This window comes from Sinocyclocheilus grahami, unplaced genomic scaffold (genome assembly GCF_001515645.1).
Source record: "Sinocyclocheilus grahami isolate Dianchi unplaced genomic scaffold, SAMN03320097.WGS_v1.1 scaffold1329.1, whole genome shotgun sequence".
In the NCBI taxonomy this organism is placed as follows: Eukaryota; Metazoa; Chordata; class Actinopteri; order Cypriniformes; family Cyprinidae; genus Sinocyclocheilus; species Sinocyclocheilus grahami.
In genome coordinates this window covers 171025-184398 of record NW_015506508.1, presented here as the reverse complement: position 1 = coordinate 184398, position 13374 = coordinate 171025, and the positions used below count along the sequence as shown (strand labels likewise).

Sequence of the window (13374 nt, the reverse complement as noted above, 5' to 3'; positions counted from 1 at the left end):
TCCGTGACCTTCGTAAAGACACGGGGAGACAGGGACAGCCCGAAGGGCAGGACCTTGTACTGATATGCCCGTCCTTCGAACACAAACCGCAGAAATGGTCTGTGGCGTGGAAGGATCGACACATGAAAGTACGCGTCCTCCAGGTCGATCGCTGCAAACCAATCTCAGGGACGGAAGCATCCGAAGATGCGTTTCTGCGTCAACATCTTGATGTTCAAAACTCGCAGGTCCAAGATTGGCCGTAACCCACCGCCTTTCTTGGGTACAATGAAGTAAGGGCTGTAAAACCCCGACCTCATATCGGCTGGAGGGACCGGCTCTATCGCATCCTTCGCCAGTAGGACTGCGATCTCTGCCCGTAGAACAGGGACATTGGCCGCCTTCACTGTAGTGAAGCGGATACCGCTGAATTTGGGCGGGCGCCGGGCGAACTGAATCGCATAGCCGAGGCTGATGGTTCGCAGAAGCCAGCGAGACGGGCTGGGTAGCGCTGACCAAGCGACCAGAAACCGTACAAGCGGGACCAGCGGGACCACAGCCGTACCCGCAGTGGGGCAGCGAGGTGGAACACAGGGACCCAGCTCGGGCGGCTTGTGAGCGGGCAAGTCTCACCTGGTTCCACGGGTTGGCAGAGGGCGCGTGAGTAGGGCGTTTGTTGACGCTCTCGAACCGCCTGCTGCTGCCGTCTGGCGAAGGAGGAGGATGAGTGAGGTCCGGCGTTAGTCCGTCCGCAACTCTCCGTGCCCTCCTGGGAACCAGAGGTAAAGGAAACTGCTCTTTTGTCGAGAATTTGGGTACCGTCGGCCGTGAGGCCAACGGCGGGAAAAAATTTTACAAAAGATTCTCCGCCCGGCCCTCCTCTGGGGGAGGGAGTGGTGCGTTCACCATCTCCCGAAGAGCAGATCCTTCCATCCCTGGGTCGCCTGTCTCAGGGCCTGGACAGGTGGGGTGGCCCGCCCACGCCCGGCTCCACGACACCGCTTTGCTGAAGGCTGCTGCGAATGTGGCGCATTGAGGAACCGAACCTTGTCAGTGTCCCTCATGTCTGCCAGACACAGCCAGAGATGGCGCTCCTGGACCACAAGCGTAGACATCGCACAACCCAGAGAACTCACGCCAAACTATCCATTCAATAAACACACAGAATTAATCTATCATGGGTCACTACGAATAGGCCTACCGCATGTACAGTCGCATCCGTTACTTTGATTCTGGTACTGCATGCATGCAGCATCCTAAATACATTGGCCAGCGCAATCTATCTCATCTATGGCTTTAATATTTCAAAAAATAATTTTATAGAATTATGCAATAAGAACTTAAACCATTTTATAACAATGTGAGATTTTTATTATTATTTATTTTTTATTAAAGTAGGCTATTTGACAAAACATTCAGGCAAACAAAGGGACACGAGACAAATATTAAACACATGAAGAAGCCTAAGTTATTATACAAATTAACTCCGTGATGTAATTAATAAGCTTGACAGAAACCGAAACGTATCATCAATTAAATATCGCTCTGCCGTTAAGTGCGTGTGTTACACAGTCTGCATTATACTCCGGCTGACAGCAGCAGTGTCACTGTCGCAACATACGGTGACATGTTCCGCGACAATGTCAGTGACACATGTCACAAGTGTCAGTGGCACATACCACTCTCCACTGGCACATGTCAGTGAAAACCGGAAGTGTCACCGGATGTGTCACTGAGCATAGTGGCATGTACCAATGGCTTCCATACATCAAATGCCATGTCACTTAATCTTAGTACTGCCTCTCCGGGGACCAATTATAGCACTTAAACACGGAAAAAGTCAGATTTTCATGATATTTCACCTTTAAACCAAACAAAACTATCAAAAACATGCAGCAATGTGATTCTATCATTAGTTATAGGCAGTGGGTTTAATCGATATTACTAATAGATTTACTATCTCATCATCTCCACAGCCTGCTTCCCTTGGTGTTTTTACACGTAGAAAAGGTGAAAAAAAAACATTGTCCAGTTTCCAGTTTTTTGTTAAATTAAATGGCTGAAACATAAAATAAATATTTGGTGGTTGAAAAACTTGACAGTTGTGTTATCTGACAAAAGCAAAGCGTGAATAAAGCATATTTAATTTAAGCAGTTGATAAGGTCATGCGCTGATCATTCAAAATCAGTGTGATCATCCTTTTGTTAAACTGCACTGCACGGCGGCAGCACAAAAACTGGTCTCTTACCGGTTAGTGTAGTGACGTCGCTCACACAAGATCTGCTTTGAAATATATAACTTTATATATAACTATTATTTTACAGTCACAAACCACATTCGATAATGTATAAAAAAATTAAATAAGAGTTAAAAATTATTAAAAAAAGAAATGTGAAAAATGAAAAACATTGAAAAACAAAACTTAATTTCAGTGTGTGTCAACTTAAGTTGCAGTGCAGTTAAACTGCCATCGGCAGTGGAGTGTTGCAGCATCCGCAGCACCTAGTTCCTAGCACCATTTAGCTGCTCTGAAATCAGGCTTTTAAAGAGCATGTAAATGCTTTAACCTGGTGCAGTGCTGGCTGAACGACTCATCAGTTCAGTGAATTTGTGAATAACAAATAATACATTCAACCATAGCATAATATATAAAATTGTCTTTGTGATGTTTAACAATCATTACATAATTTACACCAAAGATATCTTAATGTTTATTTAAAAAATGCTAGATTGCAGTGCTGTTGGCTTTATGTTGGGTGATGCTTTCCACTCCTGACTGCTGCTTCATCTCCAGAAATCCTTTTACTTCCAACAGATTAAAAGATGTAGGCTAATGGTAAAATCAAAGTCCGGACAATTACACTGAATCATATATTTTTTTCACTTTGGAACATTATCTCCCTCATATTTTTTTTTCACCAAAGTCATTTGAAATATGAAAGTAGACTCTTTAGTTGCATTTAAGATGTCTTTTTTATGTATATAAAATTACTTTTTTAAGTTTAATTTGACGTGGACACCAAAATGGTGACGTCTCATCTTTGACCCATATATACATATATTTATGCGTGTGTGTGTATCTCTCTCTCTTTCGGCTTATTTCCTTTATCAGGGGTCGCTACAGCGAAGTGATCCACACAACTGATTTGGTTCATGTTTTACTCTGAATGCCCTTCCTGCCGCAACCCAGTACACTAACTCCTGCAACCTCAGTGCTGGGACACACTTACACTTAAGTCACTTACACATTTTGGGCTCATGTGTATCTCCAAATGGGATGCTTCACAATTTTGTCTTTATCACTATCTTGGTACATTAAAGCATTATTTGTGTAGAGAATCAGCTCATGGGGAAATATGAATAATTAACCATAACTAGTTATAATTAACTATTCATATATTAGGTCCAGACGCTACATTTGTGTCAAGCATTTTAATGTCTCTGTTCCAGTTCTGCTAATTCACAAGCTGGGTGAGAGTCATACTTGCAAAGGTGATGTTAATTATTAAAGGTGACCTATTATGCTCCTTTTAACAATATGTAATATAAGTCTCAGGTGTCCCCAGAATGGGTCTGTGAAGTTTCAGCTCAAAATACCACACAGATCATGTATTATATAATTTTGAATGCCTACAGACCCGGGAAGGAAGTACCGGGTCTCCCCGCCAGGAGGAGGTGGACTTAGGACACAATTTTTTGAATTTTTTTGAATTTTGAATATTTTGAGTGGAAGCAGAAATACGGTTTCGTGTCTGTCTCTTTAAATGCAAATGAGCTGCTGCTTCCTGCCCCCTTTCCACAATAGGGTGGAGCCTTTACAGATTGTACCTCAGAGATACTCTGATAAAAAAAAACATGTTTGGTTTTGATTAGCATGTCTATCATACTGAAATCATACGTTTTAACACCATATCAGTTTGAGCTTCTGATATAGGGTTTTCTGAGCGCACAGAAAGCGGCTGTCACACGGCATGTGCTTAAACTGACAAATACGCGCAAGTTTAAGTTAAAAACATATGAGTTACAAAAACAGTCGGTTATGTCTGTGAATGTAATCAGCTGGGAAATAAATTGCATGTTCATATTAGATATGTGTGGCAGCAGCGTAATATACAGTAAATAAATCAATCAATCCACTGCTCTCTTGTCTCCGCTGAGGCTGGGACTCAAAATAGTGTTCTGTGCTCATCTGTGCAGCCAAAGACAGAACAGTTAGCATGCTTTGCTCGAACTTTCGCTATGGCGTTAGAACTGGTACACTGTTGTCACTTGCGAAAACACAATGGCGGCGCCGTGGATGGAAACATGCAGATTGAGGGGCAGTAATATTAAAATAAGATCCCCTTTCTACGTCACAGGGGGAGCAATATCTGAAGCACTTGTTTTTTTCACAGGCTTGCAGAGAGAGAAGCTTACCAAAACAATTTTACTGGGTTGTTCTTTATCCCGTATCCTGGGTTGGTAGATAGATGCACCAGGGACCGATTATAGCACTTAAACACAGAAAAAGTCTGATTTTCATGATATTTCACCTTTTAACCAAACAAAACTTTCAAAAACACACAGCAATGTGATTCTTTCATTGAGTGATAGCCAGAAGGTTTAATCAGTGTTATTACTAATAGATTTACTATATCGTCATCTCCACAACTTGCTTCCCTTGGTGTTTTTACAAGTAGAAAAGGCAACAAAAAAAATTATAATATTGCATTGTCCAGTTTCCACTTTTTTTTTTGTGAAATGAAATGGTTGAAACATAAAATAAATAGTTGGTGTTATATGACAAAAGCAAAGCGTGAATCAAGCATATTTAATTTTAGCAGTTGATAAGGTCATGCGTCGATCATTCAAAATCAGTGCTGTCATACAAAGGGTTAAACTGCACTGCACGGCGGCAGCACAAAAACTGGCCTCTTACCTTTTCATACTTCACATGTTGTTCTGAAATCAGGATTAATACGTTCAAATGCCAGAAGACTCGTCTTTTAGGCTATTAAGCTACGGTTACGTTTTCTCATTTGAATATTCTGATATTAGCGTATGCAAAAACAAAATTGAAATCGTCTCAGGTTACGTATGCAACCATGGTTCCTCGAAGGAACGAGATGCTGCGTCGGAAGACACTTAGGGAACGCCCTTCAGCGTGACCGGCTCTGAACCTCGTGTGTAATCAGACCAATATATGGGCGAGACGTCACGGGCGGGTGACGTAATGACCAGGAGGCTATAAAAGCATGTGCGGTGAGACCAGCGTCAGCTTCCAGGAATGAAGCAAGTGCTGGCAGAGATGCCAAAAGAATGGCTCTGAGATGCAGCGTCTCGTTACTTCGAGGAAACAAGGTTACATACGTAACCTGAGACGTTCCTCTTCAGGAACTCGAGCTGCGTCGGAAGATGCTTAGCGAACGAGAATGCCCACGCCGCCAGACTTTCAAATCTCGCCTAGTGTGGAAGCGTGCACAGCTAAGGCACGAGAACAGAGGAGCCAGGAGTGGCTCGCATGTCTAGGCAATAGAACCTGACGAAGGTAAGGGGCGTGGACCATCCCACAGCACCGCAGATGTCCTGTATCGAGACACCTGCCAAGAAGGCCTTAGGGGCCGCCACACTTCTAGTCGAGTGAGCCTTGATCCCAAGAGGCGAAGGGAGATCAGAGGACTCATAATAAATAGAAATAGCATCTACTATCCACCGACGGAGTGTCTGTTTCGTAGCTGGAAGACCTCTCTTAGGGGGACCATAGCATACGAGCAGTTGGTCCGCCCTTCTCCACAAGGCAGCTTTGTGGACGTATGCGTCCAGTACTCGCACTGGACACATACAGTTTAGCCTCTGCTGGTCTGGATCCCCAAAGGGAGGAGGACTGAAGGCCTGGAGTATGACAGGCCGTGGTGTAGAGGAAGGGACCTTAGGAACATAACCCGCTCGAGGGAACAAAAACGCTTTGGCGAGACCGGGCGCAAAGTCAAGATAAGATGGGGCCACTGACAGGCCTGCAGATCCCCAACTCTCCTGAGAGAAGATATCGCCAGAAGCAAGGTAGTTTTGATAGTAAGATGGCGATCAGAGATCTCCTCAATAGGCTCGAAGGGAGGCCTACAGAGAGCCTCTAGCACCACAGCCAGGTCCCACGTGGGGATCGTACCGGAGGCCTCAGCGCACCGCGGAGGAAACGTGTAACTAGGGCGTGTCTGCCCACTGACTGGCCACCAAGAGGGGTGTGATAGGCCACAATAGCCACCACGTAGACCTTCAGGGTGGAATGGGTCAACCCTGCGGAGATACCTGCAAGAACTCCGGCACTGTACCAACCGGGCAGTTAACTGGGTCGAGCTGGCGGTCTCCGCACCAAGAAGTGAAACGTTTCCACTTCAAGGCGTACAGTTTCCTCGTTGAGGGAGCTCTTGATTGGAGGATGGTCTCAACAACCTCGGTTGGGAGACCGGAAGCTATGAGTTGTGCCCCCTCAGGGGCCACACCCACAACCTCCACAGCTCCGGGCGAGGGTGCAATATCGTATCCTCCGCCTGTGAGAGGAGATCTTTCCCGACGGAAATCTCCCATAGAGCACCGTCGAGGAGAGAAATCAGGTCCGAGAACCATACTCAGACCGGCCAGAACGGGGCTACTAGCAGAAGACGGACCCCGTCCCGGCGCACTCTATCCAGAACTCCCGGGAGCAGAGCGATCGGGGGAAAGGCGTGCAGACGAAGCCTCTGCCACGTCTGTACAATGGCATCCAGCCCCAGTGGAGCTGGATGACTCAGAGAGAACCAGAGGGGACAGTGCGATGTCATATGAGTCACGAACAGGTCCACCTGGGCCTGGCCAAAGACTCTCCATATCTGCTTCACCACCCTGGGGTGAAGCATACATTCCCCGGGCCTAGGCCCCTGCCTCGACAGGATGTCTGCTCCCAAATTGAGATGTCCAGGGATGTAAACTGCTCTCAGCGAGAGAAGTCTACCCTGGGACCACACAAGGATCTGGTACGCTAGTTTGTACAAACGGCGTGAGCGCAGACCTCCATGGTGGTTGATGTAAGAGACCACCGCTGTGTTGTCGGTGTGCACCAACACATGGTGACCTCTTAGTTCTGGGAGGAAGTGTCTTAGTACATGAAGCACGGCCAGCATCTCCAAGCAGTTGATGTGCCACGTGAGATTGCGACCACTCCACAGACTGCGGGCAGGGTGGCCACTCATGACCGCTTCCCAACCGGTGAGGGACGAGTCCGTCGCTAGCGTTAAGCGGCGACAAGGAGCTCTCAGCACCGGACCCTGAGACAAGAACCAAGGTTTCCTTCACATGTCCAAGGCACATAGGCATCGCCGCGTGACCTTGATCATGCAAAGCGGGTTTCCCCTCGGGGAGACCCCTTGGTCTTGAGCCACCAATGTAGGGGTCTCATGTACAGCAGGCCAAGAGGCATCACGTTGGACGCAGCTGCCATCAGACCCCACAGTCTCTGCTGCTTGACAGTCAGTGACCGGCCTTCTCTGACTCTCACGACTGTGGTGAGGAATGACTCGATCCGAGCAGGAGACATACGTGCCTGCGTCGTGGTTGAATCCCACACCACGCCCAGATAAGTGGTTCTTTGTACAGGAGAAAGCACACTTTTCTTGGCATTAAGTCTTAACCCTTTCGTGTGAGCGAGAACGACATCTCGATGTCTCGATGGTGTAATGAGAGCAGCTAGCTCGGTGCCATGTAAAGGTGGACCGGCAGGGTACAACTGAACCGGCTGCTCTAGAGACCTCCACGGATGTAGCGAGCCTCTTAGCACCGCTACATTGCCGGGCGATGACTGAGAGTTGTGCTCGCGGGAGACCGCTGCGCCCTGGAATACCGGCAGGGTTGGCAGACTGATCTCCTGAGGGCACTGAGGAGAGACGGGCACCGTGTAATGCGGTGTACACCGCTCTTCCCCAGAGGGGCCTGCCCTCCGAGGTCCTGAGCCACAGCATCAGGACTATCATAGCTGAAGTCTCCTATTGAAAATGACGGCCCTCAGACCCATGTCGTCTGTTAGGAAGACTAGACCAGAGCCTGCTTGGGGCAGGACCCAATGAAGCACACTTGGCAGGGACTCCCACTCCGCCAGGTGACCTCCTTAGGTAACCAGAGGCCTCTGGTGAGCCTAGAGCAGCTAGCTCGGTGCCCTGAAGCGGCGGACCGGCAGGGTAAGACCATATTAGCTGCTCTAGAGACCTCCGTAGAGGGCTTCTGAGCCTCGAGAACGAGCTCTAGATCTAGGGAGCACGGGTGGAGATAGGACGAGCCGTCTTCAACCCGTCTCCAACCCATCCATCAGATCATGTGTGATCACCGCGATCTCAGTCGCTGCCGTGCCTCAGCAGCAGCGGGACCGCAATCGCAAGATCACAGGCACAGACAGACTCCTCGGAGCGTGCCCGGTGAGAGCGGAGCGTTTAACAGCGGTAAAAGCACAATCCGCCCCCCGAGAGCCGACTGCGCGAGCTCCGCTCCCCATTGAGGCTGCTTATTATAATATCAGGCATAATATGCTTGTGTAACTGATGTTAGTGTAACTGATGTTTGTGAAACTGGCGAGCTCTTCGACGCCCTCCATATCAATCTCCTCGGAGAAAGACAGGCTGAGCGTTGCGCCCTCTCCCCGGTGGGGGCTTCTGAACCCCGAGAGCGGGCGCTGGAAGTAGATAGGGACGCGCCCGTCTACATTCCCTCCACCGGATCCATATGCGAAACCCACGAGCACAGCCGCCGCTCCGCCTCGGTGAAAGCGGGGCCGGCACCGTGTGAAACGCTAGTGAAGGCTCTCTCCTCAAAGAGAGCCCTCTGAGAGCGAAGCACGGCAGTAACAAACGCTACCAAAACGGGCCGTCAGCTCCTTTTTTCCGAGAGCTGACTCTGCTCCCAAGCAGACAGCAAACAATCTATGTGCATCCCCACCCGTAAAGTAACGCGGGCAGGGAGAAACACACAGCCTGAATGCTGCCTGCCCTCGCCTTAGGTGAATGGTTTTGTCTTGTTTTTAGATTTGTGACAGACAACACTAAATAAGACTCACAAACAGATATCAGACTGACACACACACAGAGCGCTTGCTGAATGACAAAAAGCTGACGCTGGTCTCGCCGCACATGCTTTTATAGCCTCCTGGTCATTACATCACCCGCCCGTGACATCTCGCCCATCTATTGGTCTGATTACACACGAGGTTCAGAGCCGGTCACGCTGAAGGGCGTTCCCTAAGAGTCTTCCGACACAGCTCGAGTTCCTGAAGAGGAAACAGGTATTAATTTTTTTTAAAGTCACAAAACACATTAGATAATGTAAAAAATGTAATTACCTTTTAAAAATTATAAAAAATAAATAAATGTGAAAAATTAAAAATATTGAAAAACAAAACTTCATTTTAAAATGCGTCATTTCATCAGAATCTTTTCCTTCAGTGACGAGGATCATCTTTTTGTTGACTCTGCAATCAAGAAGATGAAGAAGAGGAAGGGAAGAAGCTCAGCTCTGCTCATTGCCGTCGAAAAGCCCTGGCAGAGGACGAAGACTCCCCTGCAGCCATCAGGCTTTTAAACATTTCTGAGCAAATTTCCTAGAGACGTTGCACTCACTGGGCTCACTGAGACAGGCTGTTTCACTGTGAAGACATGAGTCTATCCCTGCTACGCTCGCGGCTCACCTTCTTCAATGAAGGTGGCCCTGCTCCTCCCGCTTTCACGTTTCTCCTCTCCCAGCTGCCTGGGACGTTACATCACCGGATGTAACAGTGAAGTCGAGGGGCTGAGCAACTGAGCTTGAGTGATCGCACGCCGGCACAGGTAACGAGCGGTTTGATTTTTTAGACGCATTGAAAGAGAATGCTGTCACTGACGGCATCAAATTTAGATGTGTCTGGGCCAAAACAGATGCCTCCAACTCGGGCTGGGGTGCTCTGTACGAGGGCAATCGGGCGTTCGGCTACTGGTCTATTCACGAGCAGCACCTACACATCAAATGCCTTGAAATGTCGGCTGTTTGTCTGGCACTGAAAACCTTCCTGCCAGCTTTAAAGGGGTACCGTGTCTTGGTCTGGTCAGACAACACAACTATGATAGCCTATATCAATCGCAAAGGTCACATTCCTTTTACAGGATGACTTGGTGTCTCCTTCTTTGAGCACAGAGCAAACTCCTCTCACTACGAGCGGTTCATGTGCTAGTCAAACTGAACCAAGGAGCAGAAATGCTGTCCAGGGACAATGTTACCCCAGGAGAATAGAGACTACATCCCCAGTTGGTTCAGATGATTTGGCCAGACTTCGGCAAGGCAAGGCTCTTCGCCTCCTAAGGCAAGTGTCACTGCCCAATCTATTTTTCAACAAAACGGGATGCTGTGGCCCATGATTGGCCCAACACCCATTTATATGCGTTCCCTCCAATCGCTCTGCTCCCTTGGGTTATCAGGCGAGTCAGAGAAACTAAATGTTCTCTCCTCCTGGTGGCCCCACTCTGAGGGAACCAATCTTGTTTCCCGGAGATTAATCAGCTGCTTTCAAAAGAACCGTGGCAGATACCGCTGAGGAGAGACCTTCTCTCGCATGCGCAGGTTAAAATTTGGTATCCCCATCCAGAGCTGTGGAGCCTCCATGTCTGGCCCCTCAACGGGAGTCTAGCCAGCTCACCGCAAGAGTCACCAACACCATTTTAGAGGCTAGAGCTCCGTCTACAGACGTCTCTACGATCTCAAGTGGTCAGTCTACTGTGACTTGTGTTTAGCACAAAGCCAGCTCCCGAATTCCTATGACCTGCTCCAAGTGCTAACCTTTCTTCAAAAACACACAGATAAAGTCCAGGGGCGTGACAGACAGACAGAAAAAAAAATGTTATATTTGATTTATAATGAACTCATTATGACTATTAGATTAAGTGGAGCCTGGTATTACAGCAAATATGCGTCCAGAAGAGGTCAAACTGAAGGCTCAATGAATGGAGAATCATGTGGGAATTTTTTTTTTCTGTGCCAGACTTGAGTAAAACATTAGTTTTCATAGTTTCTACAATTCTCACTTGTACTGATGCTGAAAACACTATAGGTGTCCATCGAGTGTCTGTTTGTAAATGACTGGATTTGGGTGGTTTATGTGTTTAATGTCCTTCATGGTTTTTTAATAATACCAGCAAGATTTCTGCTTTATACATGAACAGTATTGTCTTCACGTTGCTGTTGTTTTAGTCTTCAATATGTTTTTGGAAAGCAGACCTGGGTTGAATACTGACCTACAAGAGAGGAAAGTCAAACTCCAGAACACAGGCAGAGATACATCGGCATCAGTGAACTCGTTAATACACTTGCTAAAGTAGGATGCATTCATTAATTGTATAACAAGTGCTTTTTTTTACAAACCAACTGGTGTTTTTTTGAGACCAAATTATATTATTTTGGCCAAAACTTGTAAATTGCAAAAATGATGAGTTGCATCATTTGTAACTAATGTGCGAGGCTTCTGGTCTCATCAACTTCCAGTTATTTTAGCTGTGCATAAACAGTTTGTTATGATGATTTATACAGACTGATGTTTGTTATCATATAATTTTAAAATATTATCATAATTATAAACACACTTGTATATAATGCAAATAGTTTTGCACTTGTTATTCTGTTCAGTTGTTACTCTTATAAAGCAGCCAATGAAATGAAAGTCTTGCACATTCACAGAAAACAGTTTACATCTGCACTGCATAATCAGGTGGATATGTTTTACAGGGGGTAACTTACATGTAACATACATACAATCCTTAATCATTTAACACATTACAACGTACTGAAGGTAATTTTGTTCTCAGAGATGTTTTTCAGCAGAGCTGTGCTGTAAACACTGTCAACGTCATGTCAGAGAATTTCAAACCAGTCTCTCTTTCATCACCAATATTACTGCTTTCTTATGTTCACACCATTATTCATTACGATCATCCCACAGTCAGCAGTTGGCGATTGCTTAGCCATTTAAAAACCATTTATTATAATTGATGTAACCACATTTTAAACATACAATGCTTTTTATATGTATATCTATTAGTCAGTTTGTAAAGTGGTTTGTTTCAAAAAAATAATTATTAAAAGTTAATAAATGAAATATTTTTTCCTTGAATGTAAATGGCACTCCTAGTCTACCATAAAAAAAGGTTTGTGCCTCCAGAGCGCATGCCAAACATAAACTCCTGCAGTTACGCTCAAGATCTCTGTTCTGTGTGTTCTGTCTCTGTTTATCATATACAGTATACTAATGAAGTTATAAAAGATAAAAATATCAAATTATTCCATTTTATGAATTAAAACATGACATACAAAACAAATATATAATATAATGTGATGCAATATAATGCAATATACTATAATATACACAGTTAATAAAATGGATACACAGATACAGATATTGGCTGGTTTATTCAGACATTTCTAAACTTTATTGTCCTTCCATTTGTCATTTCAATAGAGAACTCATTTGAACCTCATTTACACAAAAGCACAGGTATTGAGCTGAAACATCTGGGACATATTTTTATGGATATATGCTATTTATTCATTCCTTCGACCTTTAAAAGATCAACAGAGCAGCTGCCAATTTACCAAAGGTTGAATTTACACAACTGTTTTTTGCAGGTCATTTACAGGAAATCTGAATTGGACTGCAGTGAACTCTTCACCTCCTTTTCTGCTCTTTATGAATCTCCTGTTTGATTCACAAAACTAAACTCAGTTTTACTGACAGCAGCTTTATTTAGTCTCTGAACAAGTGTGAAATTTGAGCTTTCTTTATTACATGAATTCAACAGATTTGATTTATATTTGATTCATAAAATCTATAAAAATAGAAAACAGTTATTTCAAGCATAATTATAATTTGCTATACTGTTAGACTGTCGATTGGTGAACTTAAGTGTCCATTTATTTATAAAACAAATGCAAACAAACAGACTGAGAGAGCGTGCAGTTTGGACTCTGAGGGTGGTGGAGGCGGGTATAAATCGGAGCTGCTGCAGCTTCACAGACGCTCACAGGAAGACACACACAGACAGTCAGGATGGAGGTGAAGCTGCTGTTTCTGACTGTTGTTCTGCTCTCCTCACCGCTCCTCACACTATGTGACCCGCTGTGAGTATCAAACACACTGTTTGTTCATGGATTCACTAACAGATCTGTTCTCAAACGCTCTGATTTGATCTCCTCAGGTTTGTTCTGTCGGCTCCTAATCTGCTGAGGGTGGGTTCCTCAGAGAACCTGTTTGTGGAGGCTCAGGATTACTCTGGAGCAGCTCTCGATGTGAAGATCATAGTTAAGAATCATCCAAAGAAGAGCTGGGAGATACTGTCTAAATCAGTGACACTGACCGCAGACAACAATTTCCAGATCCT

The 13374-nt window shown here is 45.6% G+C and overlaps 1 protein-coding gene and 1 long non-coding RNA gene across 5 annotated transcripts in view; one reads left to right on the top strand and one right to left on the bottom strand.

The window, feature by feature from the left end:
- Positions 1–13374, top strand: part of LOC107569282 (complement C3-like) — a 90417-nt gene that overhangs the window by 34867 nt on the left and 42176 nt on the right. The gene's annotated exons all lie outside the window — the stretch shown is intronic.
- LOC107569285 (uncharacterized) overlaps positions 13296–13374 on the bottom strand; it is a 13161-nt gene continuing 13082 nt past the window's right edge. Inside the window, exon 3 of the long non-coding RNA XR_001606880.1 lies at positions 13296–13372. This is a non-coding gene — a long non-coding RNA (uncharacterized lncRNA). The remainder of the gene's footprint in view (positions 13373–13374) is intronic.